General features: G+C 39.6%; 1 protein-coding gene and 1 pseudogene across 1 annotated transcript in view; both read left to right on the forward strand.

Annotated features, from left to right (window-relative positions):
* AGBL4 (AGBL carboxypeptidase 4) overlaps positions 1–17,056 on the forward strand; it is a 1,887,457-nt gene that overhangs the window by 1,248,929 nt on the left and 621,472 nt on the right. The gene's annotated exons all lie outside the window — the stretch shown is intronic.
* LOC139439576 (protein TMEPAI-like) lies at positions 11,505–15,387 on the forward strand (annotated as a pseudogene).

The following is a 17,056-nucleotide window of genomic DNA, read 5'->3' on the forward strand; positions in this document are numbered from 1 at the left end:
CGGAGATGGTATATTCATGTATTATGTTTAATTCTCACAGTGTTAATGCTACAGCCACTCATTTTACAGATGAACTTAGAGTACAGTGAATTGCCATACTGCAACAGATCAGTGACAAAGCCTCCTAGACCCATGCTTGCTCCACTGTTGTGGGAAAATGGCCTACCTATTTGTTGCTTCCTGTTATTGTAGAAGATGTTGCAAGTTGCTTCCTGTTATTGTAAATTACCTTATTGTAGATGTTGCAAGTTGCTTCCTGCTATTGTAGAAGACGTTGCAAGTTGCTTCCTGCTATTGTAGAAAATGCTGCAAGTTGCTTCCTATAGCAAACAGCCACTCCTTAGCTTTCAAATAAATATAATGTGGAAACTAGGGTTGAGGCTCTCAGTTTCAAAAGCTATAAAGTCCCCTGGTCCCATCTTTGTTTCCTCTCTTGCTCTTTCTTTCTGTCCTCTTATTTCTTCAGTTCTGTGTCACCTTCCCTTCATGCAGACCTATTGCTGAGCTGGTCTCAGCACTCCACCTCAGCAATACTAACTCTGTCTTACAGAGCTGTAGAAGACACTCGTATAACTTGCTGAATTTTTCAACCAGGTAGAATATTGTGTCCATAGAATCAGGAAGTCTATACTAGGAACATGATTAAGTAATGGGCATGAAAACCTTTTCTCCAAGCCTAAAAAATCTAGATCTTAGTAAATAATTACCCAGAGTCAAAGGCTTTTTCCCAAATACTGGACCCTAGGCAAATGCCCACTTGTGACCTTCATAGGTGACCTCCAAAGGGTCTGGGTGCATTAGTCATTCAGAACTCTGGTTTGTTTTAAAGTTTTAATTGAAATAAAATATACAAACCTTAAAGTGAACATGTAAGTATAGTTTGATGAGTTTCCACAACCTGAACACACCTTTGTAACCCAGATCAAGAAATGGAACATCACCACTATTGCAAAAGTGAAGAATTATGCTTCTCTACCCGAAGGATAAACCTTATCCTGACCAAATTTTTATCTGTTTTTTTACTTTATATTCAGGAAATCATATCATACATAGTTTTTGTGTCTGGTTTCTTTCACTCATTATTATGTTTATGAAATTCATTCACATCATTGCATATAGTTATAGATTTATTTTCATTGCTATATAGTATTGCATTTTGTGACTATCCCAAAAGGTATTTATCCATTTTTCTCTTAATGGGCATTTGAGTAGTTTCCAATTTTTTATATCACAAACAGTGTTGTAAGGACAGTATTATGTATGGTTTTTTTGGTACATAGAGGTATGCCTTCATGTAGGGTATATATCTATGAGTAGAATTGCTCAGTTATTGGGTTTGAATATTTTATTACTTTCCTATTGCTACTGTAACAAATTATATACATGTAGTGGTTTAAAACAACACAACTTTATTCTCTTACAGCTCTGAAAATCAGAAGTCCAAAATGAGTCTTATGGGACTAAAGTCAGTGTGTCAGCAGTGTTCGTTCCTGCTGGAGGCCCAAGGGGAGAATCTATTTCCCTTGTCTTTTCCAGTTTCTAGAACTTTATTCTTTTCATTCTTTGGCTTATGACCCCTTCCTCTATCTTCAAAGCTGGCAGCATAGCATCTTCAAATCTCTTTCTGTTTCTGTCTTTACATGCCTTCTTTCTTATATGAACCATGGTGATTACATCTGGTCCAGCCAGATAAGCCAGGACAGTCTTATCAAGATACCCAAATTAATCACATCTGCAAATTCCCATTTGCCATATAAGGTAACAGTCACCAGATTATGGGGATTAAGAGGTGGACATCCTGGGGGGGAAATGGCAGAATACTGGCATCATTCAGACTACCACACTTATGTTCCACATTATAAATACTGCCAAACAATTTTCTTTTTTATTTTTTTTTAATTTTTATTTATTTATTTATTTTTATTGACTTTGTAATAATATTACATTAAAAATATATATGTGAGGTCCCATTCAACCCCACCCCCCCACCCCCCTCTCCCCCCCCCCAACAACCCTCGTTCCCATCATCATGACACATCCATTGGATTTGGTAAGTACATCTTTGGGCACCTCTGCACCTCATAGACAATGGTTCACATCATGGCCCATACTCTCCTCCATTCCATCCCCAATGTAATTGCACCAACTGATATGCCTACCAGTCCTACCAGCAATGTATGAGAATTCTGGTAACTCCACATCCTCATCAGCTTTTGGTTTATCCCATCCTTTCCATTCTAGCCACATCTCCAGTTTGCTGTTTAGCTCACAGAACTAATTGAAAAGTCACACTTTCTGTGTTCATAATTCTGTCCAAGCCCCCTTCCTCTCTAAACACAGTAATTCCTCCTGATTTTACTTCTGTTAAGGAAAAATGTTCCTATATCTGAGCTGTATCCTACAATGAAATGGGCTCTCTTTTGAAGTGAGGAACTTTTTGTTACTAAAGGCATTCAAACAGAGGCTGGATAAACATTTGCAGGAAAGCTTCAGAGGTAAATTCAATATTGAACCAACCAGTGACCTGAAGTTGAAGGACTCAGGTTTTGGTTTTAGCTTCTCCACTTTCTGTGTAAACTTGGGCAAGTCAATAATTTCTGTGAGCTTCATTTTTCTTATGTTTATGATGGATATATTACTAAGTTCATGTATTTTCTATGAATTAATGAATCATATTTATACCACAGAATTGTTGTGAATATTTTGTAGGCTATTAGCTATGAAAGAACTTTTTAAATTTCAGAACACTTTCAAGGATACATTGTGTTGTTCTTGTCATTTTATCTTGATGGTCCAGGCAGAAAGTCTTTGGATATGTCACTGAGGCAGACTGGAGCCCCCTCATCAAGGAAAGATGTTGGGAGGAAAGTTATATATGCCCCATCTCAATTATTCTTTGAGGAGGGTGCTGTGCTCTCTATAGGACACTATTTCCGCCTTTCTGAAGTGCATCCTTAATTACTGGTGATTATTAGTTGCAATTTAAAGTCCTCAGGGCAATTTGTGAAGGTGAACATTCCACCTAGGCTCTCCAGGATTTGATGTCTTTCCCCTTAATGATTCCTTCCATTTCTTTTTCTGTTAAATAAAAGGAAAGAGGAAAGCGAATATGGCTCAAGTGATAAAACTTCCACCTACCATATGGGAGGACCTGGGTTCTATCCCTGGGGCCTCCTGGTGAAAAAGAAAAAGGAGAAAGCATGCCTGTATGGCAAGCCAATGCCTGCACAAGTGCCCACATGAGTGCCCGTGTGAGTGCCCACATGGTGAGCAGTGCCTCACGCAAGTCAGTCACAAAGCAAGATGATGACACATCAAAAGAGAGAAGAGGGAAGAGTCAAGGTGAAGCACAACAGAAACCAGGAACTGAGGTAGTGCAATTGATATGGAGGTCTCTCCCAATCAGAGGTCTCCAGGATCGAATCCTAGTGAATCCTGGAGGAGAGAAAATGAGAAGACAACACAGCAAAAAGAATACAAAAACAAAAACAAACAAAAAAAAAATCAGCAGGGCAGGAGGAAGGGAAGGGGGAGGAATAAATAAATAAATCTTTAAAAAATAAAAGGAGAAGAAGGAAAAGGCACTTGAGTGGGGCAAAACCTGAAGGTCATTTTTACAAAGGGCCTCCTTTGTCACTGTTCTCCTTAAAGTATATTGTAAATTCTATTAAGTTGGCTACAAGCAGTTGGGACTAGCAGAGCAGTGTCCAGAGAAGGAAGGAACCATTCATTCTTTCAGTTCTTCAACAGATGTTTGAGGATTTTCTCTCTGCTAAGCTCTGTGTTGAACATTGAGAATAAAGAGGTGAACAGAAGTGGGCCCTGAAACCCCATGCCCAGGGATGAAAACAGACACTTGCAAAGTAGTCTGATGATGATTCTAGAAAGAGAAACAGCATCAAAATTGACATAAAATCACTAGTTATTACACAGATACTAGTTGAGATGCTTAATATTTTTTCTAATCTTTATAATAAACTTAAAATGTTGATTTTTCCCATTTTTTTCATAAGAAAAATGAGCCCCAGGAAAGGAATTGGAAAGATAGAGGCAAATTTGGCAAGCTTTCTGTAGTGAAGTGGGGAGCAAGTGTGGTCTTGCAAGCCTAGGACAAACAAAGTTTGGGTAAAGAGATAAGTCCATTATTGGCCAAAAACCTCCTGGTGATCCTAAGAATAGCTCAACAACCCTGTTTTGAGACTTACCTCCTAAATCCTCTCTTTCCATTTCATGAGTTTATAACCTCAAAATATCATTCTTAATCTTAAAATTTTGAAACCTCTTGAAATACAAAATAGGTAGGGAAAAGAACTTAGGATTTGGAGTCAAAAGGGGCAAAACATTGGTTTTAAACCCAGCCATTTAATAGTTGGTAACCAACACATGAGGCTGTCCCAAGCAGCCGATGATTTTGGACTCCTGTAATCTGGTACTATTTAAATATTTATTCAATAATTTAATATATAGAAAAGTCTGAGTGCTGCATTGGGGGAAAAGGGACAGAAGAAAGACAGTGGTTTTAAGGCATAGCCTCCCCTCTGTTACCTGAAAAATTCAGCACTGGACCCAAATTTGTAAACCCTCTCAGTAAAATGAAAATCTGAAGCTAAGATACCTGCTTTCCCTCTCTAGTCTATTAGTGAAAATCTGTTGTAGCTCAGGCTTGGGAGTCTTCTCTTCCCCAACAGCTATTAAGGCATTACTTCCTACCACATATAGTAGAGCACTCTATTACACGCCATGTTTTCCATCATATTGTTATACTTTCAGTTTTGTTGAACTCCTCTTACAGATTAGCATCATTGATACCTGTCCTGATGGCCCTCCTCTTAATCAAATTTTGGTTTGAATTGATCTTGCCTCTATAATTTAGAATTATAATAATACTTTTATCCCTAAATCTAGCCTTCCCCTTTGCTGACAACTTCCCTAGGGAGGACCGGGCCAAGCATGTGTTGTCAATGGAAAAGGTCATTACCCTTCATGGATTGAAGGTTTCTGGTTTTCTATTCCCAGTTCCTCTGCTCCTGCTTTGGGTTTTAGAGTACATCATAGATGGGGATTGGTTTCTCTTCCATTGCCTTCCAGTGGAGGCATTCTTTTCTTCTCTGTGGTAAGACTTGGAAAAATGCATTTTAGAGATGGGGGTGTGATGGTTAAGTTCATGTGTCAGCTTAGCCAGGTTATGGTGTCCAGTTGTTTGTTCAAGTTAGCACTGGCCCAGTTATTACTATGAGAACATTTCATGGATTTAAATCATCAATAAATTGATTGCATGCATGGTAGATTTCATCTACAATAAACTGGGGATATTTCCTTAAACAGTTGGAGAAGTCTCATCAATTAGTTGAAGACCTTAAAAGGAGGAATGATCATTTCAGCAGCCAGAAGTGAGAATTTCCATCTCTAATTCAGTCAGCCTGGAGAATTCATCAAAAACCTTTATCAGAGTTCACAGCTTGCAGTTTGCCCTACAGAGTTTGTACTTGGCCATCCTCCCCAGTCATGTGAGACAATTCTTATAAAAATCTCATAATATTCACATGATATTGAATAACACAGGGGGAATTTGGCTTGGCAGGTGCCTTTATCTTGGGGAGTAAAGAATGATGGAGTAGGGCCCAGAGAGGCAGAAGCAAAAGACTCTTTCTCAGGCTAACTTCAGATGCTGTGCTATGAGAAATGGAGGGAAAGAGATCCTTAAGTGGAAAAGGAGGTAGCGATTTCTGAAAGATGACTTATTCAAGAATAAGAATTAACAGCTACTACTTCCTATTTCCTGAACAGCAACAATGTTTGTTCAGTCCTCAAACAACCTTATGAGATACACATTATTTCACCAGTTTTACAGACAAAGAAATTGAGGCTCAGAGACTTTAAGAAACTTTGCAGAAATCACACAGTTAGCCAGCTGTACAACTGAGACTTTAACCCAGATCCCTCTAACCTCAAGGACTATGCTCTTTTCACATGGTATACTCTTTCTATTTCTATGGGATTCATCATTCCAGATTAAATGACCTAAAGTTATTAAATATACTTCGAAAATTTCCAAAGTACAATCCTTTTAGTTTTGTTTTAAATGAGTTGTTTGTTTTACATTCCCTTGAGTTTTGGGGTAGTATGTAGTTAATGAATGAACTAAATAATTGATTAAGCTCATTTTTCCATTAACATTATAACAGCACTTCCATTAATATGAAAATATGAATGTCTCAGAGAAGTTTCCTTTGACATTATAATGATTATATTAAAATTTCAATTATAAAAATGAAATTCTAATTGTTTTAGAGAAACAGTTTTTTTTTTGGAAGGCTATATATAAATTTTCTAGAACAACTATGGAATGTTTTTGAAGTACCAAAAAGGAATTTTCAGAGAAGTTGATATGAAAAAAAGCACATAATTTTCATTAAACTGGGCTGCAATTGCAAAAAAAAATAATCATTTTAAATGAAGCTTTTTTTCTGAGATTTTAGTGAACAAGAGTTGGCAAGTTAAAACATACAATGTGGCAATTTAGGCAAAGAAATGTTTTCTTAATTCAGGTTTATTTAAAGTCTTCCATGACCTTCTTTAAGTGGGTATGCAGAATATATTCATTTCTCCCCATTAATACTCTCTCCACCACTTTGCACTGTATATTCCACCCCACAAGGGGGACCTGTATGGATTACACCAGCAGACTCCCTTGACCCAAAGTTTCTATTAGATTTCACTCAACAAGGGGTGACAGCAAAAGATCAGAGCAAGGGAGAAAAGTAAAGTTGTGGAATTTATTTCTCCAGCTTCATCTCTGAGGGGTCACAGTGGTTGGCAGTGTCCCTTGATTGAAAGTCATACCTGCTGTAAAGTGCACAGCCTCTCAGCTTCTACAATCTGTGCATCCAGATGGTAACTGGCTTTTGGTGATGTATTATCCCTTCTGTTTCTCTAACACTCTTTCTATAGAGCCTTTGTAAATAGCCCTTGTTTTAAACTCTCTTCATGTTAGCTAGTTTGAGTGTCCAGTATAATTTCCTGCTGGGACTCTGACTTTAACTTTTTGTGGCATGTTGTTTGTTTTTCAAAAAATCATGAAATTGCCTCAGTTCAAATACTAAGTTTTAGGCAAGTTCCATTATCTCTCTAGAATTTAATTGCATCATCTCTAAATTGGGAATGATAATTTCTACACCACAGGTTTTTATGAGGATTCAGTTAAAGTAAGTTGGGTAATTTTTTTGTTGTGTCATCTTTTGGGAAGAATTTCTGGGACTGTTTAAGCAGGAGAAGAGAAAGCTTACAGGGCCTGAGAGATGTTTCAAATATGGAAATGGAGATCATGAGAAGGAAGGGGTGAACTGGCTCTGGGTGATCCCAAAAGCCTGATCTTGAGTCCATGAGTATAAATTTTGATTAGAGACATTTTGACTTGATGAACAAAATAACTTCCTTAATTTTGATGATGGCAAAAAGTGGCTGTGGCACCATAGGAAGTATTGAGTTTCTAGCATTGGAGATATTTAAACCTAGGCTAGGAGTTACTTGTCAGGGATGCTAAGGCTGAGAACTAAAATTAAAAACCAGACTAAATGAATGGAGATTCCATCCCCTCCCCAATAATGCAAGACCCAACTCAACCATATTTCAAGAAGTAATCAGTGACTGCTAGGCTGCTGAAAGCTATATACCAAAAATAGGTTGGCTTTTACAATGTGGATTTATTAGCTGGCAAGCCTAAAGTTCTGAGGCCTTGAAAATGCCCAAATCAGGGTCTCATCAGGTGACGCTTTCTTGCTGAAGAATGGCTGCCAGCAATCCTGGATTCCTTTGTTACATGGCAAGGTACATGGTGCCATATGCTGATCTTGCCCTTCTTTTCCAGGTTTCGTTGCATTCAGGTCCTGGTTTTGTGACTTTCTGTCTGTCTTTTAATATTCATCCTGTTTATAAAAGGCTCCAGTAAGAGGATTAAGACCCATCCTGGGTCATGCCTTAATTGAAGTAACCTCATCAAAAGGCCCTTAACTGAAGTAACCGAATCAAAAGTTCCCACCCATAAGTTCACATCCCATAAGTTCCCACCCATAAGTTCACATCCATAAGATTGGTCCAGATTTAACAACATGATTTTCTGGGGTACATGCAGTCTCAAACTACCACACCTGGTAGAATTCTCTATTAGTACCCACAATGCAAGGACTAAGATTTCAAAATAACCCTGTTCCTTAGCCTACCCATCCACCCTCATAACTAGACTCTACCTTCCCCTGCACAGGACTTTAATAATGGCCTTGGGACCTTAAGTCTGACTGACTCCAAACATATCCCTCACTCACCTGCCCCCCCCCCGCCCTTGGTATCCATGTCCATTTTCATTTAATAAGTATTTTTCTACTAATACATGCTAGGCCTTGTGCTGGATCCTGGAGAAATAGCATTCAGTCAATAGGTATTTATTGAGTACTTATTATGTGCTAGGTACTTTCTATATCTTGAAGATACAGTATGAAAAAGACAAATTTTGCCCTGATAAAACTTTTGTTCTAGTAGGTGAGACACACAATAATAGACAAATATATATTATAATTTCAGGTACTTATAAGTGATATGAAGAAAAGTAAGGCAGGGGAAAGAAAGAGGGAATTTTGGAAGAGGGAGTACTTCAGGTAGCAGGGAATATTCAAGCAAAAATCTGAATGAAATAAGGGAATGAGCCATATAAAATCTGAAGGAGAGCATTCCAAGTAGAGGGGAAATTGTGGAATATGGCCCAAAGATGATAACAAGCTTGGCTTCTTTGAATTACATCAGGCAGACCAGCATGAGCAGAGTGAGAAATTGGTAAATGGAGATCTGTGACACAGATAAGAGCCAGCCCTGCAGAACTTTGTAGGACATGGTAAGGGCTTCAGATTTTTCCCTAGTTTTCATGGGAAGACACTAGAAGATTTTCAGCAAGAGAAGTGATATGAATCTGATTTGTGTGTTTAAAACATTGCTTTGCCTGCTAGATAGAGAATAGACTAAGGGGTGCAGCAAGGGGAAAGAGCAAGAGTAGAGGCAGGGATGTCACTGTAGAGGCTGCTGAAGTGGCCTTAGAGGAAAGAAAATAGTGACCTAAGGGAGGTCAGTAAGGAGGTAAATGTTGTGGTCCAAAGAAGAGATACTGGAGTGTGGGTGCTGAAAAGTGAAAGTATTAAAGATATATATGTGAGGTAGGGACAAAAGAAATCACTGGTGGATTTAACATGCTGTATGAGAGAAAGAAAGGATCTAAGGATGTCTTCTAGTTTTGGTCTGAATAACTCATTAGTACAATTGAAGGAAGAAAATTGACAATTCTGCTTCAGAGATGTTAGCTTCAAGATGCCCATTAGACATACAAATAAAGTGGGAAATTAAATACAGAAGCCTGAAATTCAGGGGAAAGGAAGGGCATGTAGTATACATTTGGAGGTCAGCAGCATTTAACTGGATTTTAAAGTCTCAGGATTGGATCAGAAGGGGCCAGAACACATTCTGGGCCTTGGAGGAGCTCACAGTCCCTTTTTCTCTCCCCTACCAGTCTCTGAGCCCTGGTAAGACAAGAGCATGTTTGATGTAGCTGTTTCCTTAGTATATGGTACAGCATATATTGGTCAGGAGGCAGTATAGTCTACTGGTTCCCTGCTCATGCTTAGAGTCAGACACATCAGGATTCTGATTGTAGCATCACCACTGGTTGACTATGTAGCCTTGGGAAATTATTTAACCCCCTCAAACCTGTTTTCTAAGTATTAAAATGGAAATGTTAATAATAATGAATATAATATAGCAGTGCCTGTTGTGATTTAAGCTGTTAATAAATGCTAGCTGTTAGGAGGGAAGGGCAAGATAGTGACAGGTAAAGGCGCTCCAAGAGTCAGCTTGTCCTATAGTCTAATTAGTAATCACCTAGAGCTATCTAAATTGCCTGGTAGGGGCCAGGAGCCCAGAAGAGCATCCTACAACTTCCTGGGATGAACTGCCCATCTGCAGTGAAGATTCATGGGTAGAGCACTCCATGCTATGGAGGCCAGTTCTCATCCCCTGCTTGCAGTGTAAGCTTCTTCAGGAGCTATTCCTTGCTAGAGTTGGAAGCTACATTTCCCAAAAACAGGGGTGGAAGAGATGATTGGGCACTGGCTGAATTAGTAAATTCAGCTTGCTAAAGTCTAATCCTAAGAACAGCTAAAATTTGAACCTGTCCAAGTCAGAAAAAGACCAGTAGCCTCCATTTTAACTCCACCCCTGCCATGAGGGGAAACAGGGCTGACTGAAAATCATGATGATGGTAGAAACCACCTTCTTTCCACCCAGGATGGATTGCAGCCCTAGCCTAGGCTCCAACCTCACCTCTCGCAGGAAAGAAGCTGGGGGTCCTGCACCAGCCCCTCTGGACAACTGTAGCTGCTTTTCATCTACACAGACTAGATTGTTGGATATCTGTTGCTCTAAGCCTTCCCCTGATATGACGGGGCAATAGGGAACATGATGTTTCCTCAGCCTCTCCACGTAACTGCAGGCACTTTCATCCTGCATGCTAGACTAGACTGTTGGGCACTCCTTTGGCTCCATCCCTGCCCCTGACAGGGAGGAGGAGGAGGGATAGTGCCCTCTTAGCCTCTCTGGGCAACTGCAGTTGCTTTTGGCTTGCACAGACTAGATTAGTGAACACAGCAGTGGTTCCTCCCAACCCCTGACAAGACATGATGATGGACAGTGCTCCCTCAGCCCCTCTGGGCAACTGCAGCCACTTTCAGCCCACATAGATTAGTTGTTGGGCAAACTTGTGGCTCATCACCACCCCTGACGGGGGGAGGAGGGGTAGTGCACCCTCATCCTCTCCGGGCAACTGTAGCTGCTTTCAGCCCACTCAGGCAAAACTGCTGCACACACCTGTGGCTCCATACTTGCCCCTGGCAGGGGAGAAGAGGGGGTCAGTGGTTTGTGAGTCTATTTGGACAACTGTAGCCAGGTTTAAACTGCATAGCTTAGTTTGGTGCCCATAAGTGCAGCTCCATTCCCACCCCAGTTGGGGTAAAAAGAGGTGTGGAGTTTCATCAGTCTCTACAGACAATTGTGGATGATTTTGGTCTTCATGGCTTAAATTACTGCACACAGCTGTGGCTCTATTTCTACCCATGGCAGGGGAAAAGATGGTAGAATCTTCATCAGTTCCTGGGACAACATGGGTAGCTTCAGCCTTCATGACTTACAGTATCAACCCCATCCTTGGCTTCTATTCTGCAACCAGCAAGGGAGAAAGGTTTCAAGAAAAAGATGAAAGAGAGCTGAAAAATATTTAGATTGGCTAAACACTAGTCACTATAAAGTTCCAAATTAAGTTAAACCAAGCATCTAAGAGGGGTTGTAGCACAAAGCTAATCAAATAGAAATCCTTAGACTAAAGAAAAATCGAATCCAGAATAAATACATCTAGTAAATCAGATGCCAGGACACTAACAAAAATTACAGTCTATACCAAGAAACAGGAAGACATGGGCCAGTCAGAGGAACAAACTAAGCCTCCAGATGACATGAAGGAGTCATCCCTGCGGGCAATTGAATTTGGAAGCAAGTGATTGCTTCTGTAGTTCCCTCCAATGACTTACTGGGTACAAAGAACAGCTTTATTTTTGTAACTCACACTATTTTTAGTTACTGTTTATTTATGTAGCTTATATCTTCATTGGGTTTAAAATCTTAATATTGTCTTTTGGAAAAAAAAAAGAAATTGACTTGGAAAAACAGTGACTGTTCAAAGAATGAGTGATTTGGAAATTAGTGAATTGTAGGAAGTCATCATCCATGTGCTTGGCTAATTTTCACCCTGTTTTCAAACTACCTGGGGAACTCAACACAGGGTTAGTTTGAAGATACATCTGGTTATATATAGTTAACCATCCAACAAATGTTCATGTGAAGTACAGTTTTTTAAATAGAATCAGATTTCAACTGATAAATTATATGTAAAATCTTCTTATACAATTTATTGTACAGAATCTTCTTGATGTACCTATTATGATTTAATTAGCCATGTTCACGGGCATAGAACATGAGGATATGTGAGGTAACAATAACTCAAAAATCAAATATTTTGGATAATGGACTATGGTTAGTACAAATATAAGAACATTATTTCATGAATTATAAAAAATGTACAATATTAATACATGTTGTTAATAATGTAGGATGAATGGAAAAATATACCAAATTTAAGCTATGGACCATAGTTAGTAGTAATATTTTGATGATGTACTTTCATGATATGTAACAAATGTTCCACAACAATGCAGGGTGGTGGTGACTGTGTGATATATGGGGATTCTGCCCATTATGGGTGATTGCTTTGTAAGCTCACAACTTCTTTAATAAATATATATGTATTATAAAAATAAACAAATTAGTTAATCAAATACTTTTGTGAAGAAGAAAAGTTTTTTGCATTCATTCATTTATTCTTAGTCAATTTTAAGCATCCACTATGTGATGTTCTAAGACAAATAAGGAAAGCTCATTCTTCTCAAGTAATTTCTTTCTAGGAGAGGGAGAAACACACACACAAGTTTACTGAAGTGAAGTAGATACTATGATAAAAAGTATCTTTAGGGAATATGGGAGCCTATACCAAACTCATTTAAAAATAAGGCACACCTATGAGTATAATTGGATACATTTTTTTTTCTAGCTTGAAGTCTCTGTCCAATGGGAGCACTAACTGCCAGCATAACAAGAATGGTCCTCTTTGACCAAAAGAAGCAAGTCTTGCCAGTAACTCTGAATGAGGGAAATGCTTGTTTCTTGGTGTTGTTTGAAATGGCAACAATGATGTCCTAGAGCACTGTGGGAAGCTTTTAAATATTTATTCTGTGCCAACCTACAATTGAGATATTTGTGTATTTAACTTGATAGAATGATGAATTATATATGGGAGACTTTTCCCATTGTTTGCTCTACATGTGTTGACAAAAGTCCCATCATTCTCCAGTAAACACATGCCATAGGGATTACTGCAACATTCTGCAGACAATTTACTTGTAGTGTTTTCATCCCATATGCTGCTTTCTCTTTATCATAGCTGCCTTTTTATTTATTAATACACAATCACTGACTGGGAAACTTTTCCAGACTCCCTTTTCTCAAAGTGGCATTTCAAATTCAGGGTGAATATACTCCTTAGTGGATTTATAGTTATTCTCATGATTTTATCTCTTTGAATGTAAGGAAGGCCTGGCAAGCTCAAGACAGTAGCCAAAAATTCCATTGAAATTTCAATTCTAATTAAAAGAGAAAATATAGTGTTTTTCTAAAGCCAAAAAGTCCACAGTTCTATGCCAATTGTCAGTGCATTAGATCAGGTTCTGTATATTTTTCCAATAATCTTGGCCCTACCCACGTCTTCTTCCTTGGTCATCTACTTAGGCATAATTTTGTTTAGCTCTTATTTTCAAAAGAGCATATCTAATCTACCCTACTCTTAGCTGACTATAAGAATATGGGACTATACCTTGAGCTACCAAAGTAGAATATCTCTTTTCCTGGAATTTGACAGGAATAGGAGCCTTATATTCTCTGCTACCCTGTTTTAAACAAAAGTCTAGTTGCAAAAAATAATAATGGAAGCTTGCCTGAGTATACACAGTTCACTAATTTTTATGTCTTTGGAAAAAGCTAGATAATCTGTGATCCGCATATCTGGACTCATTATCTTGGTGCCTCATAGAGTTGCTTTTGCAGAATTGCACTTTGATATACTACCATTGGCCTGCACTGAGGAGCTCTGTAAACATAGTCTGAATGAATTTTTAAAATGAGTTTACTATAAATATGGTAAGAAAACGTGAATGCATGAGAGAAATCTGTCATGTTACATGAACAGGAATAATTGTCCATTACTGGTTTATTCTTGCTCCAAACAACTGGTTTATTTTTTATTTTATGAACTCTAAGAATCACACGACTGCTTATAGTTTCTCTTTGCTTTGGCTACTAGGAAGCTCAAATTTAAAGCCCATCTCCAATGAGTGCAAAAGATCTTATGGTATGCATTTGTTTGTATTAACCATGATATAAAACTTTGTTTCATTTTCCTACCCATAATATCTTGTTTTGATTTCCTTATTATTTGTTCACTTACTTATTATTTACTTTTGTGTTAAATAAATTTCTATCAGTTTTCTCAATTCCATTTTGGATCTAGAATAACTAAACACACAAGCAAGTACATATGCACAATGTCACTTTTTTTTTATCATGACAAGATCAAGGGTCCAGGAAATTAATTGAACTGTGTTCTCTTTCTATCCAAGTGTTTGAGCCAAAGGATAGATTTTTTAATATATCTAGATTTGTAATGTGAAAGCTGGAATTATTAGTCCAGTTTTTTGTCCAAGTTGAATGCGCATAGAATTTTAGTAGAGAGAGAAACCCTGGCTGCCTGAAGGGAAGATTTGGGATTAGCACCCAATTTGGCTTACCTCCTGAGCACAATTTTCCCTGAAAGGCATCCCTTCTTCTAGAATCACACTTGCATATATAACTACACACTTGTAGAAGATCCCTCAGAGAGCAGCTAATCCTAGCTCCCCTCTCTATTTAAGGTGTTTCATTTTGGTTTTTGGAGTCAGACAGAACTGGGTTCAAATTCAAGTTCTATTCAGGAGCAATATAAAACTGGCATAATACTGAAGTTCTCTTTAACTCTCAAATACTTCATCTTTAAAAACTGGGCTAGGCGCAGGTCTATGCCCCACACAGCCCGGCAACAGCCTGGCCGTGCCCCCCTTCGCCCAGTGGGACCACTTGCACCGCTTCCAGCCCACGTACCCCTACCTGCAGCACGAGATCGACTTGCCCCCCACCATCTCGCTGTCAGGCGGCAAAGAGCCCCTGACCTACCAGGGGCCCTGCGCGCTCCAGCTGCAGGACCCTGAGCTGCAGCTGGAGCTGACCCCGGAGTCGGTGCGGGCACCCCCCAACAGAACCGTCTTCCACAGTGACCTGATGGACAGCGCCGTGTTCTGGGGGCCCCTGCCCCCCAGCAGTAACTCGGGCCTGAGTGCCACGTGCTACGGCGGCGGCGGGCGCATGGAGGGCCGCCCCGCACCTCCAGCGAGGTCATGGGGCACTACCCGGGGTCTTCCGCCTTCCACCACCAGCAGGGCACCGGGCTGCCCTCCTTGCTGCAGGGGCCGAGGCTCACCCACGCGCACATCTCCCACCCGGAGGGCTCAGCCGGCTGTCTGGGGCAGAGAGAAGGAGAAAGCGAAAGGACACCTCTCTAAGAAGGCCCCGCGGCCGCCGCGAGCAAGAGGCAAAAACACTCCGCACTTCTTCAAGGAGAAAAGGGGAGATGGGGACGCCCCCCAGGGCAGCACGTAGCCCTCCTGGCACACCTCTCTGTGTATAAATATATACATGTTATGTGTGGTCTGAGTGCACAAGCTAAGAAAGCACGTTTGTTTGTCGAGCTGTGTCTGGAAGGCAGAAAAGAAAAAAAAATCTAGATTAATCTTCTGTTTCTAGTTGAGCTGCGTGCGTGAATGCTTTTGTTTATGATGATTTCACTTTAAAGACACATTAAAGACATATTTGCACAAAACCTTTGTTTAAAGATCTGCAATATTTTATATATATATATATAATAAGAGAATCTTATGTGCAAGGGCAGGAGTATTTTTGTATTAGAAGAGGCCTATTTTTTTTAAAAGTTGTTTGCTGAACTAGAGGAGAAAAAAATGGCAATTTTGGAGTGTCAACTCAGAAAGTGTGTATTATCTTGTAAAAAAATTACAAAGCAGGGGTTTATAATTATTTATATAAATGTTGAGATTTTGCACTATTTTTTAATGTAAATGTCAGTGCTTGTTTGACGGAAATTTCTATTATGTCTATTGAGACTTTAAGGGAGAAATGTCAGAGTTTCTGAGCGGTCGTTAGGCAGAGGGGCAAGCCCCCGTGCCCGGTGGTGGCCGGAGAGCAGCCAGCTTCCCCGAGCGCAGGTGCGGCTGTCCCTGCCAGTCGCTGCTTGGGTTTAGTGATAGATTATTACCATGTCACACATTCCCTATGGAAGGGAACACACTTTCCCTCCCACCCGGGGCGCGGAGATCCAAACGAACAAAATTCCGAAGAGACTTTGGTTCTCAAACGAAATAGGAAAATGATTCGAGAAACACCGAGTTCCAGGTGCTGGTTATACCTTTTCCAAAATGAAAATAAACTGTTCTCTGAAGGAGAAAGAAAAAAACACATAAAAACTGGGCTAGGGAGCGGTTGTAGCTCAAGCAGTTGAGCTGAGTGCCTGCCTCCTACATGGGAAGTCCTGGATTCAGTTCCCAGCGCTGCCTAAAAAAGACAAACAAACAATGAGCAAACAATGAGCAAAAACAATGAGCAAGACAACAAGCAAACAATGAGCAGACTATTCACTGATGAGCAAAAGTCAGATACTGTCCCTGCCCACATAGAAATTACAACATAGTTTGAAATATAAATTATAAGCAAGCACAGATACATATATAATTATAAATTGTGATTAGTGCTTTGAGGGAATGGGCCTAGTTGCTCTGAGGGAGATTAAGATACTATTTGCTCTAAAACAAAAAAAGAAGGGCAGAAGCCAGCGAGGCAAGGGAGGGATGTATTGTGGAGAAGAGGATGGACAGCGTTCAAAGACCCTGAGATGGACTATGGACTTGGTGCATCTGAGGAAGTGAAAAAAGTCATATTAAAGATTTTGGATTACATTCCAGTATAATTGGAAATTGTTGAAGAGTTTTAATCCTGGGAGTGATATGATCAAGTTAAGTTTTGGAAAGGGGAGGAGTTGAAAAAAGGAAGCGGTGGGGAGGGAGAGCATTTTCAGCAAACTAGTGAAAACCGAAAATGGAGACAAGTGGAAATCTTTAGGAGGTGGAGTTTAAAGATCTTAGTGATATGCAAAATGTGAAACTTTCAGTTAGTGATATCTTTCTCCTTGTTAGAAAGCCAAAAAACAATATCATGATTGACTTCTCTCTTACATTCATATCTCATGTCTAATCTACCA

This window comes from Dasypus novemcinctus, chromosome 9 (genome assembly GCF_030445035.2).
Source record: "Dasypus novemcinctus isolate mDasNov1 chromosome 9, mDasNov1.1.hap2, whole genome shotgun sequence".
NCBI lineage: Eukaryota > Metazoa > Chordata > Mammalia > Cingulata > Dasypodidae > Dasypus > Dasypus novemcinctus.